This window comes from Triticum aestivum, chromosome 4A (assembly GCF_018294505.1).
Source record: "Triticum aestivum cultivar Chinese Spring chromosome 4A, IWGSC CS RefSeq v2.1, whole genome shotgun sequence".
Taxonomy (NCBI): Eukaryota; Viridiplantae; Streptophyta; class Magnoliopsida; order Poales; family Poaceae; genus Triticum; species Triticum aestivum.
This window is the reverse complement of record NC_057803.1, coordinates 257,591,467-257,613,559: the sequence shown is the minus strand read 5'-3', so window position 1 is coordinate 257,613,559 and position 22,093 is coordinate 257,591,467. Positions and strand designations below refer to the sequence as shown.

The following is a 22,093-nucleotide window of genomic DNA, read 5'->3' as shown; positions in this document are numbered from 1 at the left end:
TCATCATTTGCTGAAATTTATCATGCAACTCCTTATTCGTCATGTTCTCCTAGTCAGTCTCGCCGGCTTGTGATCCTGCCATGGTTAGCAGCAATAGAAACACACAAGAATATGATCCTACAGACTACTAACAAGAGGTGGTGGTGGTGTCACAAATCCGTCAAGGAAATCTCAAATTCTTACCAGTTCTTACACAGCAGCAGGCGGTGATCGGCAATCGTCGTAGTCAAAACTCTCAAAGCTTGGATAGAGCGATTACCAGGTAGAGTCAAATGCACGACGTAGATGTATGTGGAGCTGGGAAGGCTTATAATATGGTAGCAAACAGGGTCAGCAATAATCAATTCAGAGAAGCAAAGTTGAATAAACGCTCAACGACGGCACTGTGCTGGTCCTAGGCTAGACCATGCTAGAGACGCGAACCTAGAACACTAACAAAATCATGACGCTGCACGTAAACAAGGGAGGAGCATGCTCTGAATTTTTTTCTTTTTTTGCACTTTTTTCCTCTTTTTTTTGCTCTGCAACAATTTTTTTCGAAAAAGTCTACAAATGGTCCAAAAACTGCCTAGCCAGAATTTTACAGACTTAGTTTTTTTGAGTTTGGAACTATTTTTCTTCTGTGGGGAGCACGAAAGTTCGGGAGTCCTACGCTATCATGAATCGGAGTATCGTGTGATCCGGAAATCCAAAACAGAGTAACAAAATACTGGACTCGGACTAGGACTGGTGGCGGAGATGAATCTGGTGGAACTCGGACTGGTGGCGGCAATGAATCTGGTGGAACTCGGACTGGTGGCGGATATATGTTGCAAGTGGACTCGGATTGGCATGATGGCAGTGGATATGTGGTATATGGCAGTGGCGATGATGATGGTGGTATATGGCAGCGGTGATGACGATGGTGGTATATGGCAGCGGTGACGATGATGGTGGTATATGGCAGCAGTGATGATGATGATGCGGCGGCGGCGTGACTACTTGTGAACAGAACTCGAAACTCTAAAGGACTAGACACTAAGAGCAGCAACTAGACACGACGATGCAACCGCAAACTCAACAATGCAAAACCCTAAAAAGATTATGTAATGGCTCAGATTGGTTCGGATATGATGAACTAATCCTAATTTTTTGTGGCTTTTTTGTGGACTGTAGGTATGAAGAATAGACTCGATCTAAACTACGAAAAACTGTAAAATCTCACCGAGCAACCTGAAAATCTGATACCACTTGATAGAGGCAAAGGTGTCCCGATGTTTCAATGGGATAGATATCGTTTTCTGTGGGAGTCGACTTTGACGATCCGACTATGAACATGCGAAGACGTCGCGCCTTAGCAATCGCTAAACCAACTTCCGAGGGTTATTGACCACACCGGAGCACGATCAACCTGACCACGAGGGTTTATTTCCTGCGAGCAAACGAAGAACAAGCAAGAAACTGAGATTGCAATCTGGATATTGCGAATGAAAGAGGAAAGCTTTATTAATGAAGGTGGGGTTCTGTGACGTCTTGGTCTGGTCGTTGGACACAAACGAAGTACGCGAAGTTGCATCTATGGTGAACTTTTAGTCTAAAGAAAACCCAAAGTGTAAACGGTGCCCTAAGGGCTGTATATATGGAGGAGAGAGGGGGAATTTCGTGGCCCTTGGAGGAGGGGTCCGAAACCAACCCTAACACTTGTTTCCCCAAACATACGGACTCTAAAAACAGCCTATACTTCAGTATTTTGAAAATACATGGGCCTGGCCCAATAATAAGGTGATGCAGCACCTAGAATAGCCTCTGGACGAAATTTATGAAGTGACGTCTTGTATATTTCGTCCAAGGCTTCATGCACTCCTTATGGTGGCTTCAAAGTCCTGCAATCATCACTTGTAACTCCGTTCTTGATCCCCTTGCGCATGCCATCATCTCCATGCTTGAACTTGCTCCAAGGTTCATCTTTCTTGTCCAAGCTAGGCCCTTCATTTGTAAGCAAAACAAATGTATCCAATTTAGGCAGCATCATATTCTCATGAGCATTAGAATCGTTACCAAGAAACGGAAGTACCTGATAATTCAATTGGCGTGCGCGAGCTCTAGTAATTGGTCCAGTATGTATAGCAGCAGGGGCTGTGGGTGTAACAATGGTATTGATGTCCTCATCAGCGGAGCTCCGCCCCGTGGACTGCAACTTAGCCACACTCTGCGACCACATCCAGGCAGAGGGATTCGGCCCTGGTGCCTTCTCCGATGTTTTCGTCGAGGCCATGGGCAACACCTAACCTTCTGCACCGCCTCATCATCTCCCGCAGCACCTATGTGGATGAGGCGACCCGGGGTTTGCGATGTTTCCGACTAATTATTTTGGATAATTCTGTAGAGTAGAAATACATTTATGGTTGTGCAGTGTGGATGTTTCGATTCCTTTGAAGTGGAAATTTCTGATGCTATGACCCCTGAATTCCATGTGTACGGACCAATCATGTTGTTGATTGCAGCAAGATAGTGCAGTTCTTTGTTTTCCCCAAAAAAGGAAGTCAGGTTTCAACTTTGCGTTTCCAAATCAAACAAGCTAACCCTCTTTCAAACTCCTTTATCATACAAAGCATGGCCATAAGGAGCATACTGTACATGGGGAGATTGACCATGACCGGCTCCTCTTCTGTCCTGTGTAAGCGGCATCTATTGATCACATCGTCATCCCCCACCTCTCATCACCAATGCATTGGTACGTCTCATCGCCTCCCTTCCACAAGGAGCGCACTGTACATGGCGAGATTGACCATGAAGACCTAGATTCGCAATGGTCATCACATCCTCAAATCCCCAAAAGTATGCAGTTTCCATTTTCCTTTGTCATGTGCATGTCAACAAAAAAGAGGTTAGTGTTAGATTCTCATGTACCTCGGTTTTTTTTGTATTTATCGGGAGGAAGTGGTCAGTTTTTCCCGTCCACGCTTAATTGGGTACAATTTCGTATTGATTTTTGTGTTTGCAATAATTTAAAATTGCAGGACACATGTTCATCTCCCTGAGCCTGCACAGTGAATGATAATAGTTTTTATGATGATACGTGATCCAGAACTATTGCTCATCTTGATCTGCTATTTGGATGACAAAACTTCTGTGGAATTGTACTTCTCTTCATGTTATTTGCAGCAAGCCGATATTACAGATCCAGGCAGGATAACTTGAATTTAGTGGACGTGTACTTTTCTCCATGTTGTTTGCAAGCAAGGCATTGTTACAGATCTAGGAAAATTAAATTAACATGTTTGTTCTCCTCATGTTCCCTATATAATGGCTGGTTATACATGGCTTGGGAAAAATATTATTTTCCTAATTGTTTGACTATTTGAAGGTTTATGTCACATGTAGTTATTTGTACACAAGCGTCAACTGCAGATAGTGTTGATGAAAGTATGAGGTATGTTCTCGACATTTAAAAAAATTAGATAAGTTCAATTGGGCTATCTGGATTGATGTCTTTTTTATATCGTTGTATCATGACTCATGGTTGTATGCCCATTGAATATCTGGTGCATTTATCTATGATTCATAACGATATTGTGCCTCCCTAGAGGCCTAAAGTGATCTTAGATATGACTTTGCAGGTTGTGCTTTACTATCCAAGTGAGAGATTTGACAAGACCTGGTATTTTTCAATCAGACTATTGTAATTTTCCCTTGAAAAAAGAACAATTCTACTTAATGGACTACAATGGTCGTAGGGTAGCATTCAAAGATGTTCTTTCCTTTTAGCTTTTGCTGAATATCTTCAGAATTGTACAGTCACTCACCTTATTAATCTTTTGTTCTCCATAGATGCTATGTTTGTCACCCAGTTTAATCCCATACTACTATTTATTAAGTTGCCATTCATTGGCCCATGCTTTATTGATCGATTCAGATAAAGTCCATTGTTTGCCTGAATTTGTCATGTGAGAAGCTACAAAACTAGACAACTTCTTCTTAATCAATTTGAACTGAAAGTCAACCCCCATAAATCAGAGGGGAAAACTGAAATAAGTCTTCATTAGTATCGAGCTACTATTCCATACGTCAATACTCTGATACCCTATTTTGTAATTCACATATATGGAATCAGGTTATAAGAATTGGTCATACAATAGGATCGAATATTGATATATATACTCTGGCCATGCACCCACATGACCCTGTGTACAGTGAAGAACCTATTCTCTTTGCTGTTAGATTGTTGACCTTGGAAAGTTCAGTGCTGATTTGGGGTCCTATTTAGTTTCAATGCTACTTCTAATTACTACAAAGAGGTCCCGCAGCAACGCGCGGGGTGTCATCTAGTTTACTGGAAACTCTAACATACATTACCACCACCAGGTTTTTACTTCATTAGATGATTCGTATATTTGTGATCTAAAATATTTTAAATTTAGTTCCATCTAGTGTACAATAAAACTAACATGTCATGCAATCCATTACCACAAATCTAACACATTTACTAGAAACTCTACTGTACATTACCACCACTGAGCTTGCCTGAAATAATAAGTACTACCAGTACAACTAGGCAACGGGTTGTATGTTTTACTAAAAATAAGTAGTAAGACGAGCTTACAAACATGAATCCATCGTAGGGAGTAGGGGAAGTATCTAGTACTCCCACGCTTATAGTACTCCCGGTGCTCCAAGTTCAAAAACAATTCTTAAATGTTTTCAAATTTTTTGAAAAAATGGGGATGTTTTTTTTGAGAAGAAACATAGAAACTTTATTCATTTGCGATAACAAGTACATCGTTTATGAGGAGGGTTACAATTTCACTCAAGGGCTCCTCAAACCAGTTCAATGATGAAGAAAATCTAGCTAACTTGCAAGTTCATGTGCGACCCTATTTGCTTCTCTACTACAATGCTCAAATTTCGTAATGGGAAAGTCACATGCTAAAAAATAACAATCGTCAAACACTGCCGCCGCTGTACTAGATGACTGTCCTCCATTGTTCATGGTTTCGATCACCTCCATGCTATCTGAGTTAATAACTAAGCGGTTGCAGCCCGCCCTTTGAGCAATAGATAGACCATATCTAAGCGCCATAGCTTCAGCCGTCAGAACGTCCGTGCACCAATCAATTCTCCAATTCCCCCCTGCAATGAATTTTCCTTTATCATCTCTCAAAATAGCACCAGTCGTGCCCTTGAGCCGGTCATGATCAAAAGAGGCATCCACATTAAGTTTTACAAACCCCCTTGGAGGTTGGACCCAACCTCCTCTTTTCATCGTAGCCTTTGGTGATATAGCCAAAACATAGTTTAACGTAATTGCACGAATTCCTTATGGACCAGTTTTCGCGTCTCCCACCATAAATACCAAGTTGAAATTGCAATTAATTCACGGACATTCGGAATACCCAAGATCATAAGCTCCCATTCAGGCATAGAAAGCAAAAATTCAAGCACCGCCTCACCAGCATAATCAACTTCGCAAACTCTTTTAATGACCTGATCTAGACCCAGTTTTTTCCAAACCTCCTTTGCTTTCTGACACTGAAATAATATATGCTTTGTATCCTATGATCCAAAGGAGCATGCCGGACAATTGGGGGTAACCTTTATATGTCTATTCTCCAAATTAACTCTACACGGGAGGGTGCCATGCAGTGTGCGCCAAATGAAAATTTTAACCTTCGATGGACAAGATAATTTCCAAATCTCACTCCAAATAGGATTGATAGTCATGTGTCCCATATCATCGGTTCTCCTTAATTTTCCCCCGTGTTGGTGTTCCCATTGCACTGCATATGCTGATCGAACAGAAAAAGTTCCATTCTTTGAATATCTCCAAGCGACAAAATCCGACATATCATGTTGTGACGAAGGAATTGCAAGGACCCTTTGTGCATCAACTGGCGAGAACATTTGTGTGACCAGATTTTTGTCCCAATTACTAGTAGCAGGATCAATTAAATCAGATACCCTTGAGATCAAATTACTCCCTCTCGATGTGATTACTTTTCTATTTGCACAATTAGGAATCCAAGCATCTTCCCAAATATCAATGTTGTGACCATTTCCAACACGCCAAATATAACCAAGATTTAGACAATTAACCCCTGCTTTTCCAAGTAAAAGAAGAGCCCTTTTTAGCTTTGTATTCAATAAATCACCATTTGGGAAATATTTAGCTCTCAACACGGTCGCACATAAGGAGTATGGATTTTCAATAATACGCCACGCTTGTTTTTCCAGCATTGCTAGGTTGAAACAATGAATATCCCAGAATCCCATGCCCCCTTGATTTTTGGGTACACACATTTTCCACCAAGCCATCCAATGCACCCGCTTCTAATTATCCTCACCCCCCCCCCCCACCAGAAATGAGATATCGCATGAGTGATTCCCTTACAATTTTTTTTAGGAATTTTAAAGACGGACATCGCATAGGTGGGGATAGCTTGTATAACAGATTTCAGGAGGATTTCCTTCCCTCCTGCGGATAAAAGTTTTTCTTTCCATCCACTTATCTTCATGATGATATGGTCAATCAGATACTGAAAATAGTCAGATTTATCCATACCCACATTAGCCGGTAACCCTAGATATTTATCACTGAGAGCTTCAGTCATGATATTGAGTGTTGTACATAGTTGCTCCTTGATTTCCACTTTTGTATTGGGGCTGAAAAATATACTTGATTTATCAACACTGATCAATTGCCCTGATGCTTTACAATACGAGTCCAGAATGGTTTTCAAAGCCTCTGCATTGTGAATACTTGCCTTCATTAGGATCAATGAGTCATCCGCAAAAAGAAGATTCGTAATCAGTGGTGCCTCTCTACACACTTTCAGAACTTCAATTTTCCCACTTTCCTCCGCATGTGACAAGAGAGCAGACAACCCCTCGGTACATAGCAAAAATAAATAAGGTGATAACGGGTCTCCTTGTCGTAAACCTCTGGATGGCTTAAAACTCTCGGTTTCTTCCGAAATAAATCTAACTCGATATTCAATGGTAGAAACACATTGCATGATAAAGTTGACCCAACTCTCTTGGAAGCCTAATCTCAACAAGATCTCCTTCAGAAAAACACCGCTCCACTCGGTCATAAGCTTTATGCATATCAAGTTTGATCGCGCACAATCCTTCCTTTCCATCCCTTTTATTTTTTATTTTGTGAAAACATTCATAAGCCACTAAAACATTATCCGTAGTCATTCGTCCAGGTACAAAAGCACTCTGTGTCGGGCTAATAATTTCTAGAAGGAAAACCTTCAATCGAGCAGCCACCATTTTGGATATAACCTTGTACACAATATTACACAGGCTAATTGGTCTGAACTGAGTTACCTTATCTGGTGAATTAATCTTCGGGATCATCACTATCGCAATAACATTACAGCCTTCCGGGATAGTGCATGTATTCACGGCTTGTGGCACTTCTTGGACGAGATCATCTCCCAGCATAGGCTAAAATATTTTATAAAAAATAGCATGGAGTCCGTCAGGGCCCGGGGCCTTTAAATCTCCTATATCAAAAAGGGCTTTTCGGACATCATCACCCATATAAGGCGCCAGGAGGGCATTATTCATCTTATCTGACACTCTTTTCCTAACGAGGGATAAAACTTTCATACTCGGCTGCCCCACTTCAGAGGTAAAAAGGTTTGAGAAATAACTCCTAATATGATTCTTTAATTCCGCTCCTTGTCGCCAAACACCAGTATCATCAAGAAGTTTTTTAATGTTATTCCTTTTCTTCTTGGCCGTTGCGGCATTGTGAAAAAAAGATGTATTACAATCTACATGCATCAACCAGTTTGCTCTTCCTCTCTGTAGCCAAAAAATTTCCTCTTGATCTAACAAATTCTCGATGAGAACAAGGACTTCCTTCTGGCGAGAGCGAGATTCCGCATTCATTGGTCCCTGCCTCAACTTTTCCAGCTCTTTTTTAAATTTACTTATCCTTCTCTTTGGTCCTTTTAGAGTCTCTCGGTCCCAGGTGTGTAAATCAGCCTGCACTGCCTGTGTACGTGCCGCGGGAGAGGGACCAACACCCGCTAGTTTGTCCTTTTCCCATGTTGTTCGCACAATTTCTCCCACCGTCTCTTCTTTAAGCCATCTAGCCTCAAATTACTTCACACGGATTTTTGGGCTATTGAAAATATCCTCACCATAATATTCTGTGTCAAGGATTAAGGGACGATGATCAGAATGCACATGCTCCTCATTGATGATGCCCGCCGTTGGGAACTTATTTAACCATTCGACATTGCATACAACCCTATCAAGTCTCTCCCTAATCTCCCCTCTCCTCCAAGTGAAATAGTCGCCGGCATATCCCAGATCATATAACCCACAATCTCCCAAACAATTCCGAAATTCTTGCATCATTGCATTTGGTCTTGGGTTACCTCCATCCTTTTCATGAGAATACATAATTTCATTAAAATCACCTAGAACAACCCACAGATACGAGGCATTAGAATGTAAAGTGCGAAGGTCAGACCAAGATAAATGTTTTTCATTCCAGGCCGGATGACCATAAAACCCCGTAAAGCGCCAATCCACATTATTCTCATTCATAAATATTACATCAATAAAATACGAAGACAAGTAGTTCAATTCAACTTTATTCTCGTTTTGATAATATAATACAAGACCACCAGCCTTACCATCACTCTCTGATAGAAACATGGAATTAAAACCTAATTTACAACGTAGCTCGTCAGCCTTTATTTTATTTAAATGTGATTCAGAAAGAAAAACTAGCTTTGGGTTCACCCGTCCTTGGAGCTCCATGAGCTCATGAACTGCCATGGGGGAGAGCATACCACGGCAGTTTCATCCTAAAATTTTCATTTGGCCCGGCGGACCTCCTCCTCGAAGGCCACCGATGCGCCAGTTTCTTCCTTCTCTTCACCAACTGACTCCCCTCCCTGTTGCACATACTCCTCCTCCTTCTCTTCTAACTCCTTGGCGACATGTGTCACAACACCATAAACATCCTTCACTCTTTCTACTCTACCAGTACACACTCGTTTTGAAGAAACACTCACATCGCCGTATAGTAAACGCTCATAACTATCCATCTCTTTCTCAAAAGAAAACTCCAAGTCATTTCCTGTGTGTGGAGCATTGTGCATGTGTTCTCTTTTTTTACCTATTACTATCCTACAAGCATCTTCCGCTCTCTCACTCCTTCCCTTTTCTCTTTCTTCCCTATCCTATTAGCACTAAATTTAAACAACACATTTTCATCTGTAGCGTCAACCGCCGCCACAGATGCCGAGAGCCTCGCAGCAACAGCCCCCGATAGGGCCTCCAGCACACATGGCTGGAAGAACAATTGGTCTTGAAGATTCATAGTTGTCGAAAAACACTTAACAGCCCCTTGTGCTGCTCCATTTGCAAAGCCGGGCACACCCAGGTTCAGTCCCTCCTGGCCACTAGTGACACCCAAACGGGCCGCATCAGCCATAGCAGATTTGGGGACGCTGGGGACCTCCAACCACTGTTGTGCAGCACCCTCCGGGGCAGGAGGCCCGCCCGTAAGCCCTTGGCCCTCCTGGTCAGCAGTTTTCTGCCGGTGAACTGGAGCTGGTACAACAGACTTGGAGGTGCTGAAACCCCTGGCTGCATCCCCTCCTGACCAAACATCACACCCGACTAGGTGAGCATTAGGGACGCCAGTCCTTGGCCCTCCTCGCCAAGGCCAATAGATGCCTCCGACACTGCAACCCGACCCTCCTGACCGAGGGCAGCACCGACAAGATGTTGGCTAGGAACATGACAACAACCCCTAGAAATTTCAGGTCCAAACTTGAAATGCACATTGATAAACAAAAATGTGAAATCGAGATGTGAATAGTGTCAATGTTGATTTTGTCTTTTTCTTACACTATTCATGCCAGATTTCACTTTTTTTTCTTGATGTACATTTCGGGTTTGGACCTGAAATTTTTGGGAGTTGTAGTTACATTCCTTGTGAATATTCACCTTTTTTTAGAATTTTTTGAAATATTTTTGAATGTTTTTTTCAAAACTTGGAGCATCGGGAGTACCTGATACTTCCCGTAGTGAATACTACACGCGTGCCCTGGTCGAAGCGATAATTCTCCTGCCATTAGCAAACATAGTAATAAATCCACAATTATTTACAAAATAGACAAGACCGAACTCTATTTACCAGACCGTACATGTTTTACTATTGCATGTGGTTGCTATTACCATTGTGTAGAAGAACACACCGAAAGCAATCCATCTTAAATAATTACTATACTTTTAGTGTATCTTACGCTCAAGAGGCTCTTCGTATTACTTATTACTGTGTTTTCCATAGGATTATGAGGAAACGAATGGAACCAACACTAATACTCCTACATTGGTTGGTAAGGTATTTTATTCTGTTACCATTTACTCTAGCTTTTTACTATCAATAATTAGCAACTAGAGTTGCGAGACGGAGATGGCCTGTGTGGGATGGTAATGGAAATTAAATCCGTTACTATATCCTCCAACTGATTTTACCTTCAATTGATTAGCGAAGAGGACGTTCGTTCTAACCAAGCGCCCCACCTAATTAGGTGCGACCGGCGCATACGATAAGCATTTTTGCGCTCCCGCTTAATTTAGCTCTACTATATATATATTTCGTGTCTTTGTTTGTGTGCGCGCGTCTGTGTTTGTAATGAACTACTAAACAATTAATATATATATATATTATGAATTTTATATTTCTATCACTTTTCGTACTAATTTTTATCTAGCTATTACCATCCACATTTACAGAATGGAAAGCATAAACACATTGAAAGAGAACAATATATAAGAACGGAAAGCGTAGTACACCCTTTGAAACAGACCAATAATATGATTGCTGTGAAGACATAGGGATCAAAGTCGAAATGACTCAACAAAATAAAACGCGGCCTGGCCACCACCCTTGCCTACGGAAGCGTTTGGCTCTTCCTGAACTCGTGCAGGTATTCGTCCAAGTGGTTGACACACTTCCGGTACATCTAGAGCGCAATATTGAGCTCCAAGCTAGCTCTTTCATTGAAGGTCGCCAGATTAAGGATGTGACGGCCATGTTCCTCTACTACGCCTGAGTGGACACTTAGGCCAACGAAGCGATCAAGCCTAGCGACCAACGTGTTGGAATTGAGCGGGCCACGGATAAGGCGAAGGGTGCGGCCGGCGTCTGGTAAGTATGACATGGCTGGCGTCTGGTGCAAGTACAGTGCATATGGCCTCTTCCCACTCCTGGTAAAGAATCTAGCTACTGGTGGGACATGTACCTAGCTACAAACCCCTGTTGACAATATGCAAGCGTCGATGGATCCACTCTTGCTATGCGGCGCACCGCGCCTCTCGCTCTGCGATGATCCATCGGTCTTGTTGTGCGGTGCACCACAGCCTATCGGCGTCGACGTGCATATCTTGCTCTGCGGCCCACCACCAATCATTTTATGTGGCATGTTGCAACCTCTCAGCGCTGACGCGCCTATCTTGATCAGTGGCGCCGTCGTGCCTTGCACGAAGGGTCTACACAACCCTGGCGATGACACATAGCATGACATCAACCGTTGCGGGGTCGGGGACACCCTTGGCCTCGACATGCCATGGCACGGCTCATTTTCCTTGTTTAGGAGGTTGATGGTAGAGGTGGCGCTTCGGTGGGTTGGCATGCTTGGAAAAGTTAGAGAGGTTGTAGGCTGTGTTTGTGCCTCCGTGTGTCGCGTGTCGCCTAGGCTTATGCGCAATCGCTGGTGGCGGGAACCGATGGGGAGGTGGCGGGTAATGGTGGCGTGTTCATATAATGCCATCAATGGAAAACTTAGCAAAGAAGGAAGCACGAGCTAGCACGACACGTGCACACACATTGCTTACCCACGGGTGTGATCGATATACTCATGTGTCCAATAAAGCACATAATTCACACTAAAGAATATATGTTGTTGTTTTGTACACAGAGTGTAGATGTTATGCAGATTGAGCCAATCACATCGCAAACGATTAACTAAGGAACACACTGGTGATGAATTCAAGAATTACAAACAACTATTTACTAGCAAGCATTTGCCCACCACACACATAGCTTATTAGCAGGAATCAAATGTTTTATTATCGGTCTTCCCACACATTTCTGATTACTGACTTGTTTGCCGATTTTCACACCCATCTTGTTGTGGTAAATTGTTTGGGTTAATTTTGCTCATTGCAAACAGTTCATCCGAGAGACATGTATGCCGCATATCACACACATCTTGATCTGAGTAACCGTTTCTGTTTTTTTCGCTCATCGCAAATAGTTTCTACGGATCAACTATATGCCGCATATCAAACATGCACTCTTATTTGAATCATGCTTGATTGTCGGTGCAACAAACCTTTGTGTTTGCTTCTTGGACTTGTGCCGCTAGCCATATATATGATACTAATGAATAGTACAAGACAAGGAGTGCATTAAGAAGACCAAGGCAACAAGAGAACTCCTCATGTAGGCCTCCCTTTCCGGACAAAAGAGCCACGCCAGGTCGAGACCGCGCCTTGGGGACAAGACTAGTTCACCCCGGCAAGGTTTCTGGGGTCGCATAGTATAGAGCTCGGCAGGCTCCGTGCCGGCAGGCCACCCCGCCTGGACGGCACCGCTCCACCTCATCGTACTCCAATCATTAATCAATGTGGTGTCGAGCCCTCAAGTGGCTACGTGGATCCTGTCAGGTACATGGCAACTTGCTAGAGACAAGATTAACTTTACTAACACCCATCCGGATGGCGTGACATGCTAATGAGGAGAAGATGGATAAGCGGAGCAGCAGGCTTGCCGGGCTTCAACCTCAGTATGACACCTGGCAGTGCATTTAATGCACTTTGTCCTGACTACCAGAGTTTGGTATGATAGCACTGTTAGCCATCTAATCACATGATAATGACTATATTGCCATTGTGGTCACCCCTTTGCATATAAAAGGAGGCCCGAGGCAACCTAGGAGAGGGTTCGAACATTTTGACCCACCAACACTTGTATGTGCATCATACGTCTCCAACGTATCTATAATTTTTGATTGTTCCATGTTGTTTTATTATCAATCATGGATGTTTTATAATCATTTTATAGTCATTTTATATCACTTTTTGGTATTAACCTATTGACATAGTGCCCAGTGCCAATTCCTGTTTTTTCATGTTTTTTACATCGCAGGAAATCAATATCAAACGGGGTCCAAATGGCACGAAACTTTATGATGATTTTTATGGGCCAGAAGAAAGGCAATGGGCCCTGGTTGCACCTGGGGGTGCCCTGAGGGGGGCACAACCCACCAGGGCGCGCCAGGAGGCCCTGGCGCGCCCAGGTGGGTTGTTCCCACCTCGGGTGCCCCTAGACCGCCTCTTTGCTCTATAAATACCCAAATATTCCCAAAACCCTAGGGGAGTCGACGAAATATTCATCCAGCCGCCGCAGAGTCTAGAAACACCAGATCCAATCTAAACACCATCACGAAGGGGTTCACCACTTCCATTGGTGCCTCTCCGATGATGTGTGAGTAGTTCCTTGTAGACCTTTGGGTCCGTAGTTAGTAGCTAGATGGCTTCATCTCTCTCTCTCTTGATTCTCAATACAATGGTCTCTTGGAGATCCATATGATGTAACTCTTTTGCGGTGTGTTTGTTGGGATCGATGAACTTCGAGTTTATGATCAGATCTATGTTTTTATATCCATGAAAGTATTTGAGTTTCTTTGATCTCTTTTATGCATGATCTATTATAGTCTAGTATTTCTTCTCCGATGTTTGGTGTATGTCTAGCCAACTTGATCTATTTATCTTGCAATGGGAAGAGGTGCCCGGTAGTGGGTTCGATCTTACGGTGCTTGATCCCAGTGACAGAAAGGGAGCCGACACGTATGTATCGTTGCTACTAACGATAAAAAGGCGATATCTATATCTACCGCCATATAGATAAACGGATCTTGTCTACATCATGTCATCGTTCTTATTGCATTACTCAGTTTTTCCATGAACTTACTACACTAGATGCATGATGTATAGCGGTTGATTTGTGGAGTAATAGTAGTAGATGCAGGCAAGAGTCGGTCTACTAATCTTGGACGTGATGCCTATGTAATGATCATTGCCTGGATATCGTCATAATTATTTGATGTTCTATCAATTTCCCAACAGTAATTTGTTTACCCATCGTTTGCTATTTTTCTCGAGAGAAGCCACTAGTGAAACCTACAGCCCCCGGGTCTTATTTCTCATATATTTGCTTTGCGATCTACTTTTTCCTTGCTTTTATTTTCAGATCTATTAAACCAAAAATCCAAAAATATCTTGATGCAATTTATTTTATTTGGTGTTCGATCTATCAATATTTACAACTTTCTCCCATCACACGACAATTTCTGGCGCCGTTACCCGAAAGGGGTTGACAACCCCTTTAACTCATCGGGTTGCGAGGTGTTGTTATTTGTGTGCAGGGGTTGTTTATGTTGTGTTTCTTGGTTCTCCTACTGGTTCGATACCTTGGTTTCATAACTAAGGGAAATACTCTACCATCGCTGTGCTACACCATCCCTCCCTCTCCGGGGAAATACCGACGTAGTTCCAACTGCCATCAAGGAGAATTTCTGGCGCCGTTGCAGGGGAGGATCTTCAACATAACTAGGTTCTTAATCACAAATCTCATCTCCTTGCAATTTACATTATTTTCTATTTGCCTCTCGTTTTCCTCTCCCCCACTTCACAAAAAGTTGCCATTTTTATTCGCCCTCTTTTTCGTTCGCCGTTTGCTCGTCAGATCTCATGTTTGCTTCTATTACCATGTGCCTTCTATTTGCTTGCATCTTTGCTTGCTAAAAATCTATTTATATGGATCCTCATCCACTTGCTAATCTTTTCAAAAGATCCAATCATGATGAACCAACTTCTAGTGAGTTGAGTGCACTAGATTATCTTTATGAGGTTTTTCTTGAGAATCATGAATCTCAAAATTGTGATGAAGAAATTTATGAAGTGATTCATGATAGCTCCTTTAATGAAAAGCATGATTGCAATAATTTTACTATAAATTCCATTGATGTCAATTGTGCTAACAATATGCAAAACCCCAAGCTTGGGGATGCTTGTTTTGTCATGCCGCTACTTATTGCAATGATCATGATTGGGGTGATAATGTTTCTTATGATCTTGAAAATTTATTTAAGACTCATGATGAATATGTTTGCGGTAATATTGAATGTGGGTTTGGAGAGGTCATGACTTTATTTAATCCCACTATTTTGAAAGAGTGTCAACTTTGCATGCATGTGGATCATAGAGATAAATTTTATATGATAGTTATATTATTTAATTTGATGATGATCCTATATATAATTATTATGAGAGAGGAAAATATGGTTGTAGAAATTTTCATGTTATTAAATTTCCTCTCATTGTGTTGAGATTGTCAATGTTCTATTCCTCTCCTTTGCATATGCTAGATGTTTCTTGTCTTGATAATTTGTTTTCCTATAAAATTCCTATGCATAGGAAGTATGTTAGACTTAAATGTGTTTGTCACATGTTTCATGATACTCTCTTTGTGTTTCGATTATTATCTGTTGCGTGAGCATCGTTGAAATATTATGCCTAGCTAGGAGCGTGAAACTATAGCGCTTGTTGGGAGGCAACCCAATGAATAAATTTATTTTTGCTTTTTGCTTTATGTTCTTGAGTGTTAGCCAATTATGCTACTGTTATGATTGTGTTTTTTTATGTTTTAATTAGTGTTTGTGCCAAGTAATGCCTTTAGGATCTTCTTGGGCAATAGTTGTTTGATCTTCCTAAAAAAACAGAAAGTTTGCGCTCACGAAATTAATTTTCATTTTTTTACCAAAGAGCGATAAAATACCCATTCCACTTGTAGTAGATCAATATATAAATTTCTCAGGCCGTCCTATTTTTTCAGAGTTTTTGGAGTTACAGAAGTATTCGAAATAGTCAGATTTCTATAGACTATTCTGTTTTGACAGATTCTGTTTTCTTTGTGTCGTGTGCTTATTTTAATGGCTCTATGATTTTCTTTGATGTGTTTTTGCCATAGAAAAGTTGGAATACAGTAGATATAATACAAAAACAAAATATGAATTGGTTTGATACAACACTTATAGTAGTGATTTATTATTTTTATACTAACGGATCTCATGAAGGCTTTGTTGAGTTTTGTGTGATTGAAGTTTTCAAGTTTTGGGTTTTGTCTAGCCAACTCGATCTATTTATCTTGCAATGGGAAGAGGTGCCCAGTAGTGGGTTTGATCTTACGGTGCTTGATCCTAGTGACAGAAAGGGAACCGACACGTATGTATCGTTGCTACTAGGGATAAAAAGACGAGATCTATATCTACCGCCATATAGATAAATGGATCTTGTCTACATCATGTCATCATTCTTATTGCATTACTCCGTTTTTTCATGAACTTAATACACTAGATGCATGATGGATAGCGGTCGATGTGTGGAGTAATGGTAGTAGATGTAGGCAGGAGTCGGTCTAGTAATCTTGGACGTGATGCCTATGTAATGATCATTGCCTGGATATCATCATAATTATTTGATGTTCTGTCAATTGCCCAACAGTAATTTGTTTACCCATCGTTTGCTATTTTTCTCGAGAGAAGCCACTTGTGAAACCTACGGCCCCGGGTCTTATTTCTCATGTATTTGCTTTGCGATCCACTTTTTCCTTGCTTTTATTTTCAGATCTATTAAACCAAAAATCCAAAAATATCTTGCTGCAATTTATTTTATTTGGCGTTCGATCTATCAATATTTACAACTTTCTCCCATCACATGCCACTTTCTGGCGTCGTTACCCGAAAGGGATTGACAACCCCTTTAACTCGTCGGGTTGCGAGGTGTTGTCATTTGTGTGCAGGGGTTGTTTACGTTGTGTTGCTTGGTTCTCCTACTGGTTCGATACCTTGGTTTCATAACTGAGGGAAATACTCTATCGTCGCTGTGGTACATCATCCCTCCCTCTCCAGGGAAATACTGACGTAGTTCCAGCTACCATCAGTGCATGCTACTCTCCTCGGGGCACACTTGCTGGGCTTGAGCACGTCGTGTCTTCATGTTCCTCCAGATCAATCCACTATAGCGGGAGTAGGGTTTCATGCTGCAAAGCGGCCCAAACATGGGTAAAAGAGAGAGTAGTCCATTGTTGTGATGCCTGTTGTTTCTGCTCTTTGTGCAATGTGACCGTCCCCTTGCCGAACTACAAAGGGGCAGCCTTGCCCCATAGGTGATCGTGCTTCCGCACGACATCTTCGGCGCGCCAGACATGGGGCGTTGCTTGTGCAAATCTGAGGCAGTAGTCAGTCCATCGATCCTCATCACCTTCAACATAATTAATGGCTCCCATGAGGAAAAGTTGTACGGTGGCGTAGCCTTCTGCTTCAAAGGCTTCCTCGCCTGCAGTTGCAGGCGCTGTGGACGCCGAAACCACGGCAGGTGGGGCGAGCACTATGGACTATGTAACCAACACCCTCACCACCACCGAGGCAGGGATCGGTGTCACGGGAGCAGCGAAGCTCCCTCAGCCTTCCGGCGGGCATGCTCACGTCGGTGAGGGTCAAGGTGATGCCCAACTTCCACCTCCTTGCCGCGGTAATGAGCACAATCAGCACAACGCCGATGCTTGCTCTAGTGCGAGCCAAGACCCTCTGGCCATGTCGACCAGGGGGGCGACGCCAAGACACAAGCTCTGTCCCACATAGGGCGAGTGTGACAAGACCCTGAGGGGAGCCATCGATCCACCATGACTGTGTCCGCATGGGAAGGGCCCAACTGACCAAGAGCCTAGCCACCAAGAACAACCTCAGCCACGTGAGACTGCCCTCATGACTGGTCCAAGGTTGCAGGAGTACAACGACGCTCCTTCTGGTTCGACCAAGAGTTGAGCGGTGCCGCGCTCTACCTCCCACACTGTGCCAGGACGGTGGCCAAAGCAATAGCGAGAGCTCAACTATTGTTGAACTTTCCCCAGTAGCAAACAAGATGGATGAATGGAGAGCTCCATCCAGAGCCTCGTCGGGTTTGCTCAAGCCAGCATGTCGCATCGTGCGGAGCCTTCGTGACGCCCGTAGACGACGCGAGGAGCCCCCACTGGTGGACAAGTTGAGAAGACTACACCCACGGTGCAGTACCCTCCTCGGCAGCCCGCCGAAGGGCAACCAGAGCGGGCTCAACAAACCTGGGACGCTGACAAACCTGACAAGGCATCAATGGCCTCATCGAACCCACATCTCCAGTGGGATTAACGCCAAGTGTTGAGAGACAGGAGGAAAGAAGATGCCCATTACACCATTGAGCAGCGCCACGAGGCACGCCATCAATCAGACAGGCGTAATTGACCCAATGTTGACGAACCCGCGCCCAGTGTTGACGGGTACTTGCCTTACGAGGTAGGGTGCCTCGCCTTCACACACGAGCTGCGGCAAGTCCGTTGGTCGTCCTTTCGCACCTTCAAATCTGATCTCCCAGAGAAATATGATGGAAAATTGAACCCGGTGGAATTTTTGGGCATCTATATGATTACTTTTCTAGCTGCTGGGGGAAGAGATGGGAAAGTGCTCGCCGACTACTTCCCGTTGGCCTTCAAGCCCAATGTGAGGTTCTGGCTGATGCACTTGCCGGAGGATTCCATTTCTTCATGGGCAGACCTATGCAACGAGTTCATTGGTGCCGTCACTGGTGGCCAGCAAGAACCAGGATAGCCCAGCGACCTGCAAGCCCTTCTGCAAAAAGAAGGGGAGAATTTGTGTAAGTATCTGCAAAGGTTCAGCCGAGTGCATCGCAACATACCGATGATACATCCGGTAGCTATGATTGTCTCTTTCCACACGAATGTGCGCAATCGAAGTATGCGGGCCAAGATGAATGTTCAGTTTCCAAGACCGTCAATGAACTTTACACATTGGATGATAAGTGTGGTCATGCCGAGGAAGGGAGAAGACTTCTAGGGGAGGAGGTTGGTGTTGAAGTTGATTTGGAAGACGACAATGATGCCACCACCCCCAGGAAGGGGAATAGAAAGTGCAACAAGAAGCGTAAAGGGAAAGCAGTGATGGCCGTTGAGAGCTCCGATGATCTTATTGTTCGCAAGAAGGTAAAGACTGCGGCACCTGGCAAGGAAGCTGCTACTTGCATTGATAGCCGGGCGGCCGCGGCACCTGAGAAAACTGGCAAATCTGATGGGCCATACTATAAGATACATAGGACCAAGGGTCATGATACCCAATATTGCAAGCAAGTTGAACAGCTGGTTGAAAATTAGAAGGCGGAATATTAGAGACAAGATAAGGAGAGATGCCAGGACGGCTGCGGTGGTAAAGGCCATAATGGCCGCAGTGGTTGATCACTTGAAGGAAAAGCCTGCCAGGGGTCATGAGAAAAAGGAAAATGAAGATGATAGTGAATAAGAGGATGATGAAACCAGTGAGCAGGAATTTCAGAAGGCTACTAAAGCGATGTGCATTGACGGAGGCGCATCCTTACACTCCTCGCAACGCCAACTCAAACAGTGGCCGCGTGAATTCAATCTAGCAAATCCATTGGCAAGCGCTTGAGAACCACTTAAGTGGTCCTGCATGCCCATCATTTTTGACGTTGAGAATCATCCAGATCACACCGCTGCGGTTGGATGTCCGTCGTTGTTGGTTTCACCAACAATCCGCAACCTCAAGGTCACAAACATGTTGCTTGATGGTGGAGTAAGGTTGAATTTGATTTCCCCCAACGTTCTTAAGAGACTTCAAATTCCTGACGGAGACCTGAGCAAGACTGGCACTTTTCAGGGAATCAACCAAGGAAGGAGCCAGCCAAAGGGAAAGATCACTTTGCCGGTGATGTTTGGTGGGGAAATAAACTTTAGGACTGTCGGTGTCAAAATCGGCAGATCTCGAGTAGGGGGTTCCGAACTGTGCGTCTAAGGTTGATGGTAACAGGTGACAAGGGACACGAAGTTTTACCCAGGTTCGGGCCCTCTTAATGGAGGTAATACCCTATGTCCTACTTGATTAATATTGATGAGTATGGGGGTTACAAGAGTTGATCTACCACAAGATCATAATGGCTAAAACCCTAGAAGCCTAGCCTATATGATTATGATTGCCTCTATGGACTAAACCCTCTGGTTTATATAGACACAGTAGGGGACTATGGTTGTACAAAGTCGGTTATAGAGAAAGGAATCTTCATATCCGAACGCCAAGCTTGCCATCCACACCAAGGAGAGTCCCATCCGGACACGGGTGAGAGAATCTTTGGTCTTGTATCTTCATAGCCCATCAGTCCAGCCCATGTCCAACAGGTTGGACGCCTGAGGACCCCTTAGTCCAGGACTCCCTCAGTAGCCCCTGAACCAGGGTTCAATGACGAGGTGTCCAGCGTGCAGATCGTCTTCGGCATTGCAAGGCGGGTTCCTCCTTCGAATAGTCCAAAATATCCTTCGAACACAAAGAACATGTCTGGCTCTGCAAAACAAGCACCACACACAACCGCAGAGAGTATAATATTTCACAAGTCCAATCTACTGACAACTTTTTGTAGCGTGACACCACATCACCACCCGGTGATTATTTCGAACTGTTTTTCGGCCTGCCACTTCATATTTCGAGATGTGGTTTTACTGGTACGTCTTGTCAAAGCAGAGATCATGTCCTCTTATTGCGGGATTCTCATCAATACGGGTGTGGGTAATCCAACCGTGTCATCTGCGCGGCCCTTGGGAAACATGCGAGTTTTAAGGCGAGTGGGGAGGCACTTGATATTCGATGTCTTTATAAAGGGATAAGGACTCACCTCTTTCACCCATGCCTTCTCTCTCTCTCTGCCCACCCATTCTCGAGCTCCAGCTCACCATGGGAATAGTTTGGATTGAAACTTAGTTTCAGTTCGGTTTTCATACAAGACTGTCTTCGGATTGGATTGAATGGGCTGAGCTCCTAGCATAATCTGGTGTGGTCTGGGTTTTGTGTATTGTTGGATTAGTTTGGTTCGGTTTGGACACAAACAAAATGGTTTCAGACTGTTTCAACCCATGGTCAAAGGCCAAATCCGGCGACCAAACAGTATTTCGGGATGGGGGCGCGCTTGTGCACGACGCAGGCCTAGCGCATGTTGCGAGTTCACTTTCGTCCCGGTGTTCGCACCGAGCAGAGGCGGAGGCTGCCGTGAGCGCGTTCCCGGCGGTCCAAGCCCTCGGTGTCTCGGTGCAGCACGCAGTGCGACGACAGTGGCTTCCATCCTGGAACTCCAGGAGATGAGGTCCTGACGGCACCGCATGGCCCAACGTGCATGGCAACGATGGGACCAGTCAACCTGCACCGCACCGACTGGTACGTGTTGCACGGCTGTTCAACAAGGAGGACATGTCGAACACATTGTTCGTCCCGCCGGCTGCTGCTAGCGGTGCCGGTGCCGGAGATGCAGAACAGTTAGTGCATCTGAGCCACGCGAGGTCGCTGTCGGTGTCGACGAGGGCCAGCATCCGGGTGCGCGGCGTGCCGACATTGACGTACATGAAGAATTGGACGTGCCTGAGATCACCTCTGACACCGCGCCGTCAGCGTCAGGAGAGCCTGAGCCGGCGTACGAGCGCCGCACGGAGGCAAGCAGGTGGGCGCGCGGGGTGAGCGACGGGTCGTGGAACAGCGACCTGGGGGAGTCACGGTGGATGAGCTGCACGCTGAACCCGCCATCGGTGCACCCACACAGCAGCGACGTCAAGATGAGGAAGAGGCCAACGAGCAAAAGGGGGCAACACATGGTACACGCCATGGTCAATAGCGGCGTGATGGCGTGTGAAATCAGCTGGTTCTACTTCTACCTCCCCTGTGTTGCGCTCGCTGATTCCAGTACATGATTCTTACTAGAGTATCAGTCCATTAGATAGGCATGTGCATATGGATCTGTCTATGGTTTGAATCTATGGATTCCATCCAAAAATAGGAGACAGTTTGGATTGGTTTGGGTGAAAAGCTTATACAGTTTGGTTTGGTCTGGACTCTAGTCAACAAAGTTTGGTTTGATTTGGTTTCAATGATGGACATGCAGACCTATAGTTTGGCTTGGATTTAGTTTGGAT

At 44.2% G+C, this 22,093-nt stretch overlaps 1 pseudogene; it reads left to right on the top strand.

Annotated features, from left to right (window-relative positions):
* Nucleotides 1-19,282, top strand: part of LOC123083790 (putative ATP synthase protein YMF19) — a 41,600-nt pseudogene extending 22,318 nt beyond the window's left edge.
* The last annotated feature ends 2,811 nt before the right edge of the window (nt 19,283-22,093 follow it).